General features: G+C 42.9%; 2 non-coding genes across 2 annotated transcripts; one reads left to right on the top strand and one right to left on the bottom strand.

Annotated features, from left to right (window-relative positions):
- Positions 1 to 2,173: 2,173 nt before the first annotated feature.
- On the bottom strand, positions 2,174 to 2,248 carry Trnat-ugu (transfer RNA threonine (anticodon UGU)). The gene has a single exon. It is a non-coding gene; the product is annotated as a tRNA-Thr (tRNA).
- A 351-nt stretch (positions 2,249 to 2,599) lies between these two features.
- Positions 2,600 to 2,674, top strand: Trnat-ugu (transfer RNA threonine (anticodon UGU)). The gene has a single exon. It is a non-coding gene; the product is annotated as a tRNA-Thr (tRNA).
- Positions 2,675 to 9,776: the final 7,102 nt, after the last annotated feature.

The following is a 9,776-nucleotide window of genomic DNA, read 5'->3' on the forward strand; positions in this document are numbered from 1 at the left end:
CCTGCGAAATGAGTCGTCACTGGTTCCTCCCAGGCATATTCTTTCAAGCTGACCGAGTTCGTGTACATTTTACCAAAGGTAAATTGTATTTAATAGTTCGATTCCCTGACCTGTGAATCGTCCACAAAGGTCACTTCCACTGGTCATCAATACACTACCTCATTTGTCGGAAAAGTGAGATATTCGGGATTTTCCATTAACAAACTGTTTCAGTTACGTATTTGTGTACTCCTGATCAAATTTCCTTCTTTTCGTTTCTAGTTATAGAAGCAAAGAATTAATTTTTTTCTGAGCAATGAAGAACGCGTAGGTGGTTGCCGCAATACTGTTTCTAAAAGGCAAAGAAAACGTATGTTTCCACTGTATTGTAGGAAATGTGATTTCTTTCAACTTCGAAGAACTACCTGGCCCTTCAGACAAGTCGTTTCTCATAACAAAAAATTTATGCAATTCTTCTGTAAATATGTCTTCCATCATGAATGTTCCAGCTCATTTATCTTCGACCATATTTGGTAACGTGAACGCCGTACATATCAGTCCATAATTTTTCTACACGGGAACACACATTGCAAACTGAATATGAGCTTTATTTTTAAATATGGACTTTTCACTACAAATTGTTGAGTTCAACGCCTCTTGACACATCTACTGTTCCTTCTGAAACATCGAATGTTATTAAGCGACGGGCGTAATTCTCTAGCTGCTGCAGACGCAGTATAGAGCGGTGTAACTGTCAGCGCACAGCGCATAAAATTCTTTGTGGGATCCTTAACTGAATTTAAGAGTATGTTTACGAGACCTGGGGCCGTCAACTCTTTGATAGCTGGTGGAGTTTCCCTGTCGGGCCCAATAAAAAATGTTCCCCAGGCAACATGATGAACATTTCAGTATCCAGCCACCACACAGAACGTAAAACAGACCGTCACTTTATTATCTGTCGTGAAACGCTTCTGTAACGGTGAAAGATATGACAAAATGGGAATCAAATTGTCCACGGTAAGAAACCTGGTTGTATTCATCGTGGTATGGTTTTTTATACTTCTATCGCTTGTGTTACTACTGATATCAAAGAGTTTATAAATGTTGTGTCATGACTGTTTTAATCTCTGAATTTGGCTAACATACGCGACATACGCGTTTTCTAGATATTTGTTAAAGCATGAATATCAAGAGCTCTGATGGAAAAACAGTATTAAGCAAAGGAGGGGAATCTGAAAAGTAGAGGGAACATACAAGGACAAAGAGCTTAAAGGGAGTGTTACAGAAACCGAAGAGGGAGTAGATGAAGATGAGATGGGTGATATGATACTGCGACAAGAATTCAGCAGAACACTGGAAATCCTAAATCGTCACAAGGCTGGTGGAGTAGACGACATTCGCTCTTGGGTACTGATATCCTTTAAAGAATCACACAAGATAAAATTTTTCTGTCTAGCGAGAAAGCTGTATGAGACAAAGGAAATACCCTTATATTTCAAAATCAATGTAATAATTCCAGTTCCAAAGTAGATGTCGACATGTGCGAATATTACTGAACTATCAGTTTAATAGGCCATGGTTGTAAAATATTGGAACGACTAATTTACAGAAGAGTTGAAAAACTGGTGTAACCCTATCTCAGAGAAGATCTGTTTGGGTTCCGGAGAAATGTTGGGACATGCAGACAATACAGACCCTACAGCTTATCTTAGAAGGTAGGTTAAAGATAGGCAGACCTATGTCTACAGCATTTGTAGAGTTAGAGAACGCTTTTGACAATGTTTAGGGGAATTCATGCTTTCGAATTCTGAAGGTAGCTGGGGTAAAATATAGGGAGTGAAAGGTTATACACAACATGTACAGAAACCAGACGACAGTTGTAGGAGTCGAACGGCATGATATGGGAGCTGTGGTTGAGAAGAGTGTGATCTAGGCCTGCAGCCCCCCCATGTTATTCTCTATGCACCTATAACAGCAAGTTCAGGGAGAAGAAATAAAAACATTGAGATTTGCAAACTAAGTTGTCATTCACTGAGAGACATCAAAGGTATATATATGACGGTAGTGTCTGTTCCCGAAGAACAGTTACCGTGGATGACCATGCAGCTTTGCTAGAAATGAAATGATAATTAAATGGACACCCTAGCTGCAAGCAGGTGTTGATGCACCTCATTGGGGACATGTTGAAAATGTGCGCCCCGACTGGGACTCGAACCCGGGATCTCCTGCTTACATGGCAGACGCTCTATCCATCTGAGCCATCGCGGGCACAGAGGATAGTGCGTCTGCAGGGACTTATCCCTTGCACGCTCCCCATGAGAACCACATTCCCAACATGTCCACACCACTGCATTCGTAGTGCGCCTAATAGATGTTTGCCCATCATACTCATTACTCGTGGGAGATTAATCTACCAAGTCCCGTACGAGTTCGGGCATAGCGTGTGCGTTCGCACAAGAAGGTCAATGGCCGGGAAGCCATATTTTAACCATATATATGACGGTAGTGTCTGTTCCCGATAGAACAGTTACCGTGGATGTAGTGGTGTGGACATGTTGGGAATGTGGATCTCACGGGGAGCATGCAAGGGATAAGTCCCTGCAGACGCACTATCCTCTGTGCCCGCGATGGCTCAGATGGATAGAGCGTCTGCCATGTAAGGAGGAGATCCCGGGTTCGAGTCCCGGTCGGGGCACACATTTTCAACATGTCCCCAATGAAGTGCATCAACGCCTGCTTGCAGCTAGAGTGTCCATTTAATTATCATTTCAAGACAGCAAAGGACTTGGAAGAGAACTTGAATGGAATGGACAATATTCTGTAAGGAGGGTGTAAGTTCAACATCAACAAAAGTAATGCAAGGGTAATGAAATGTATCAGAATTAAATCAGACAATATTGAGATAATTAGATCAGGAAACGAGATACCAAAGTTACTATATGAGAGTTGTTATTTGGGCAGCAAAGTAACTGATGAAGGCCGAAGTAGAGAGGAAACAAAATGTAGACTGTTAATGGCGTGAAAAACGTTTCTGAAGAAAAGAAGTTTGTTAATATAGAATACGAATTTAAGTTTAGGAAGTCTTTTTCTGAAGGCATTTGTCTGGAGCGTGCACAAAGGTGAAATGTGAACGACAAGGAATTCAGACAGGAAGAGAACAGATGCTTTCGAAAGATGCTGTTACAGAAGAATGTTGAAGATTAACTATATAGATCGTGTAACTAATGACAAAGTACCCAGCAGAATTAGCGAGAAAAGTAATTTATGACATAATTTGACGAAAAGATGGTATCTGTTAATAAGACACATTTGAGACATAAAGGAATCATGAATTTAGTATTGGACGAAAGTGCGGAAATTAAAAATTGTAGAGGGAGGCCAAGAGACGAAACAGCAATCAGATTGAAACGGATGTAGTTTTCATTAGTTAGTAGGAGATGAAGACGCATTGACAGTTGAAGAAATAAAACTTCAGTCTGAAGACCACAACAAGAAAAAGAACATTTGCTCGTAAACGCAGCAAGACCGGAAGTGACATTTCTTCCGGTACCCACACTAAGCATCTCAGGTAATACGCACTAAAAGGGAAATTTTGTACAAGCACTGTACGGCTTGGATTATAACGAATGCTAAATTAACGCTGTGTACAGCACTCCCTCCTCCGGTGCCGTTATAGTTAATGAAGTTGATGGACCTTTTACAATGTTCTCATTCCATGAAAGACTGCAGAGATATATGAATTTTATACAGTATAATGTGATTCATTTGGTTTCACAAGATTATATCTTTTACGTGTATGAAGATATGACTTAAGCACAGATATTTACTTACGTATCGACTGTGGAAGATTACACTGATGCCAGTTGTAAGTTGCTGCTTCGCTTGATCTTCGGTGGAGGTCTCCATGGTGCAACTCGTTCGTTTCTCATCGTGAAGCCATCGAGGAGAAATGGCGATAACGAAATAATAAAAATCTTTTTCCCTTCTACATTGGAACAGCTGCAGTTCTGTTACAGCTGTACGGCGTGAGTTTTGTCGACAATACGGCACTGCGCCTCTCGTTGTGTCAACTAAGAGTTGGCGATTCCTCCTGAATCTGTGACGAGTTTCGCAACGTCAGTTGCATTTCAGACCACACTGAATTAAACTAATTCACAGCCCTCATGATCGATATAGACACCAATGTATAGTGTCTGTATGTCCACATATTCAGAGATGGTTGTGGGACTCGGGTGTTCATTACAGAATGTCAAATCAAACACCTTTCAGCCGACAGTCGGCAAATGATGGTCGAAGTGATCGCTGTATCTAGCATAAATCTACAGTCTGACCCCTATTTTGATCGGAACCGAAGTTGTAATCTTCTTACACGTTGGTCAGGGGCCTCAAGATGACGTAGTGAATCGCCTAAACTGGTAGCAATGTAAAAAACAGTTAGGAAATTAGACGACTCAAAGATGTTTGATTTGACATTCTCTACAACTTATAGAGTTTTGTGGATGCTTTTTGGTTGTGGAGGTGGTTGATAACTATTTCCTATCGTATTTAGTGTTCAGTGATGAGATTACGTTCTATTTAAGTGGCAAAGTTGAAATGTCACAACGCTACAATATTTATAAAACAGTAGAGAGAGGGACTCTTCAGAGGATCATGTGTTTTACGTAGCATTCAGAGAGAAGACGTACGGTCTCTTCTTTTTTTCTCAAGGCATAGTCACATAAATCACTTACGTTCCTATGTCGGAGATTTGGCTCTCTCCACAACTGCGAGGACATGCCGCAAATTTCGTTTTCTGTCAGGACGTAGCACCTCCGCAGGGCACCTCCACATCCGACCATTTCTTAAGAGAGCCGACATACAGATGGATCGGTCGTAAGGAGAGTGCTGTTGGCCTCCAGGGTCGCCTGATATCACGGGATGAGATTTTGTTGTGGGTGTCTGAAATAAACTCCATCTGCCCTTCCAACAATTTTGGCTGAACTGTGACGACGCATACCAGCAGCAGTGAATGCAGGAACTGCAAAAATACTCGCAAAAGTGTGCGGTGTGTTTGACTGTCGTCTGAACCTTGGTCTTGTGTTCGGTGGAGGGCTCACTAGTGTTTCTAAAAGGGAAACGGAAATGTTTTCATTTTTATAACTGTAAACTGAGTCCGGTGATGCACGTGCACGCTTGTAAAACATTTATCATTGTTAAATTGGACTGCTATTGTTAAAATAAAAACTTTGCAATCGTAATTTCATTCACTTAGGAGAGAGATGCATATGGAATCTGATGATTCATTTCAAAACTGACATGTACTCTGTTGCACAGCTCCTGTGACTTGCTTTATCTTATCGTTCAATGTTACGCTGCGATGAGAACTTCTTACAACATTCTAATATTCTGCGTTGTGTCTGTTTGTTCCATATCGTGTCTCCCTACCACTTTCGCGCAACGACGCTCTGAGCGTGTTTTTTAGGGAATTGACTAGTTTGAACCTGGGACCTGTTGCTGGTAAGGAGACGCCAGACCACACATGACATGTAGAGTTCAGAAGAGTTCAGTGAGACTAGCGATGATATAACCAAATACTTAATGATTTCAACGTCAGCTCCACTGCACTCCCTGTAAAAGAATTTTAATACTAACTAAATTTAGTGGAAGGGGTTCAAGGCTTTCCTATTTTTAGTTAGCTGGTAAAATAACGTCGAAAAAGCAGTTAAGTTTACCATTGGAAATTTTATTCTACTCACAAAACATTGTTTATAAATTGCACTATCGTTAAATGAAATGTTTTAATACAGGATGATAAAAACCAACTGCGTTCAACAAAAATGTGAACGAATATTCCCTGAGTGGGTTTCCAAGTTCTACAATGGATCGAAGGATGACCTATGCCATATCACATCTATAATCTAGGTTTAAATTAAGTTTCACAAGAGAGAAAACTTCCCCCCATGAACCATGGACCTTGCCGTTGGTGGGGAGGCTTGCGTGCCTCAGCAATGCAGATGGCCGTACCGTAGGTGCAACCACAACGGAGGGGTATCTGTTGAGAGGCCAGACATACATGTGGTTCCTGAAGAGGGGCAGCAGCCTTTTCAGTAGTTGCAGGGGCAACAGTCTGGATGATTGACTGATCTGGCCTTGTAACATTAACCAAAACGGCTTGGCTGTGCTGGTACTGCGAACGGCTGAAAGCAAGGGGAAACTACAGACGTAATTTTTCCCGAGGACATGCAGCTTTACTGTATGATTAAATGATGATGGCGCCCTCTTGGGACTACTCAAGAGGACGTCGTTATCAAGAAATAGAAAATTGGCGTTCTACGGATCGGAGTGTGGAATGTCAGATCACTTAATCGGGCAGGTAGGTTAGAAAATTTAAAAAGGGAAATGGATAGGTTAAAGTTAGATATAGTGGGAATTATTGAAATTCGGTGGCAGGAGGAACAATACTTTTGGTCAGGTGATTACAGGGTTATAAATACAAAATCAAATAGGGGTAGTGCAGGAGTAGGTTTAATAATGAATAAAAAAATAGGAGTGCGGGTTAGCTACTACAAACAGCATAGTGAACGCATTATTGTGGCCAAGATAGACACAAAGCCCATGCCTACTACAGAAGTACAAGTTTATATGCCAACTATCCCTGCAGATGATGAAGAAATAGATGAAATGTATGACGAGATAAAAGAAATTATTCAGGTAGTGAAGGGAGACGAAAATTTAATAGTCATGGGTGACTGGAATTCGTCAGTAGGAAAAGGGAGAGAAGGAAACATAGTAGGTGTATATGGATTGGGGGGAAGAAATGAAAGAGGAAGCCGTCTGGTAGAATTTTGCACAGAGCATAACTTAATCATAGCTAACACTTGGTTCAAGAATCATAAAAGAAGGTTGTATACCTGGAAGAATCCTGGAGATACTAAAAGGTATCAGATAGTTTATATAATGGTAAGACAGAGATTTAGGAACCAGGTTTTAAATTGTAAGACATTTCCAGGGGCAGATGTGGATTCTGACCACAATCTATTGGTTATGAACTGCAGATTGAAACTGAAGAAGCTGCAAAAAGGAGATGGGACCTGGATAAACTGCAAGAACCAGAGGCTGTACAGAGTATCAGGGAGAGCATAAGGGAACAATTGAGAGGAATGGGGGGAAGAAATACAGTAGAAGAAGAATGGGTAGCTCTGAGGGATGAAGTAGTGAAGGCAGCAGACGATCAAGTAGGTAAAAAGACAAGGGCTAGTAGAAATCCTTGGGTAACAGAAGAAATATTGAATTTAATTGATGAAAGGAGAAAATATAAAAATGCAGTAAATGAAGCAGGCAAAAAGGAATACAAACGTCTCAAAAATGAGATCGACAGGAAGTGCAAAATGGCTAAGCAGGGATGGCTAGAGGACAAATGTAAGGATGTAGAGGCTTGTCTCACTAGGGGTAAGATAGATACCGCCTACAGGAAAATTAAAGAGTCCTTTGGAGAGAAGAGAACCACTTGTATGAATATCAAGAGCTCAGATGCAAAACCCAGTTCTAACCAAAGAAGGGAAAGCAGAAAGGTGGAAGGAGTATATAGAGGGGTTATACAAGGGCGATGTACTTGAGGACAATATTATGGAAAATGAAGAGGATTACATGAAGACGAAATGGGAGATAAGATACTGCGTGAAGAGTTTGACAGAGCACTGAAAGACCTGAGTCGAAACAAGGCCCCGGGAGTAGACAACATTCCATTGGAACTACTGACGGCCTTGGGAGAGCCAGTCCTGACAAAACTCTACCATCTGGTGAGCAAGATGTATGAGACAGGCGAAATACCCTCAGACTTCAAGAAGAATATAATAATTCCAATCCCAAAGAAAGCAGGTGTTGACAGATGTGAAAATTACCGAACTATCAGTTTAATAAGTCACAGCTGCAAAATACTAACGTGAATTCTTTACAGACGAATGGAAAAACTGGTAGAAGCGGACCTCGGGGAAGATCAGTTTGGATTCCGTAGAAATGTTGGAACACGTGAGGCAATACTAACCTTACGACTTGTCTTAGAAGAAAGATTAAGAAAAGGCAAACCTACGTTTCTAGCATTTGTAGACTTAGAGAAAGCTTTTGACAATGTTAACTGGAATACTCTCTTTCAAATTCTGAAGGTGTCAGGGGTAAAATACAGGGAGCGAAAGGCTATTTACAATTTGTACAGAAACCAGATGGCAGTTATAAGAGTCGAGGGGCATGAAAGGGAAGTAGTGGTTGGGAAAGAAGTGAGACAGGGTTGTAGCCTCTCCCCGATGTTACTCAATCCGTATATTGAGCAAGCAGTAAAGGAAACAAAAGGAAAATTCGGAGTAGGTATTAAAATTCATGGAGAAGAAGTAAAAACTTTGAGGTTCGCCGATGACATTGTAATTATGTCAGAGACAGCAAAGGACTTGGAAGAGCAGTTGAACGGAATGGACAGTGTCTTGAAAGGAGGATATAAGATGAACATTAACAAAAGCAAAACGAGGATAATGGAATGTAGACAAATTAAATCGGGTGATGCTGAGGGAAATAGATTAGGAAATGAGACACTTAAAGTAGTATAGGAGTTTTGCTATTTAGGGAGTAAAATAACTGATGATGGTCGAAGTAGAGAGGATATAAAATGTAGACTGGCAATGGCAAGGAAATCGTTTCTGAAGAAGAGAAATTTGTTAACATCGAGCATAGATTTGTCAGGAAGTCGTTTCTGAAAGTATTTGCATGGAGTGTAGCCATGTGTAGTGGCGTAGCAAGACAGCCACGCCACTCGGAGGTAGCCGAGAGGCACGCGCTTAAACTCACGCAGGCTGGCGTGAGGTCTGAAACAGGATACGTAATGAATGCTATAAAGAAAAGTACGTAGCTGCTAGAATATTTAACTTTAATCCACAATTGGTGAACATTGGTCTTGTTGATACAGTATATGCGTCATTAGATACATAGCAAAGGATAATTGGCGCCTTGCTAGGTCGTAGCAATTGACTTAGCTGAAGTCTATGCTAACTATCGTCTCGGCAAATGAGAGCGTAATTCTCAGTGAACCTTTCCTAGCAACGTCGGCTGTACAGCTGGGCGACTGCTAGTAAGTCTCTCTAGACCTGCCGTGTGGCGGCGCTCGGTCTGCAATTACTGACAGTGGCGACACGCGGGTCCGTCGTATACTAGCGGACCGCGGCCGATTTAAAAGGCTACCACCTAGCAAGTGTGGTGTCTGGCGGTGACACCACATTCCTCCCCCGCAAATCGGCGGACGGTTGTGTTGTAAGGCTTCCACCCGCCGTGGAGAGGACCCCATGTTGGCGTATGCGACGAGGTGGGGAGCCTAACAACAGGCGCGGCTGTGCCACCCGCACCCGGCTATTCGGCCCGAGGGGAGCTAGGAAACGCCTAGTCCAGGGTGCACGCCAACATGCGGTGTATGCGCCCGTAGATAGTCAGGAGGGGCCGAAGAGTCGACCTCCATCGAGTCGGAGCACCCGACTGGCGAAGACGACAGATGGTCCGGAGCGGGCAAGAGTTCCAAGTCGGAGGTCAGCTGGTCACGGGAAGCGATCGGCGGCGCGTGACCCAGGGAGGCACCCGGCGGCTGCAGCGACGCGTCTACTGCGGGCGTCGCCGGCGGGAGAACAGGTGGCGGCGGCGGCGGCGGCGCGTCGCCATGGGGCAAAATGGATGGCAGCGTCGGTAACACCTGGGGATGAGGCGAGCCAGTAGATGGGTCCCCAGGGCGCTGACCGGACGGCACCGTCGCTGAAAGCAGACGGGGAGCGGCAGAACCCGTGCGA

The sequence above is a fragment of the Schistocerca serialis genome, chromosome 6 (genome assembly GCF_023864345.2).
Source record: "Schistocerca serialis cubense isolate TAMUIC-IGC-003099 chromosome 6, iqSchSeri2.2, whole genome shotgun sequence".
In the NCBI taxonomy this organism is placed as follows: domain Eukaryota; kingdom Metazoa; phylum Arthropoda; class Insecta; order Orthoptera; family Acrididae; genus Schistocerca; species Schistocerca serialis.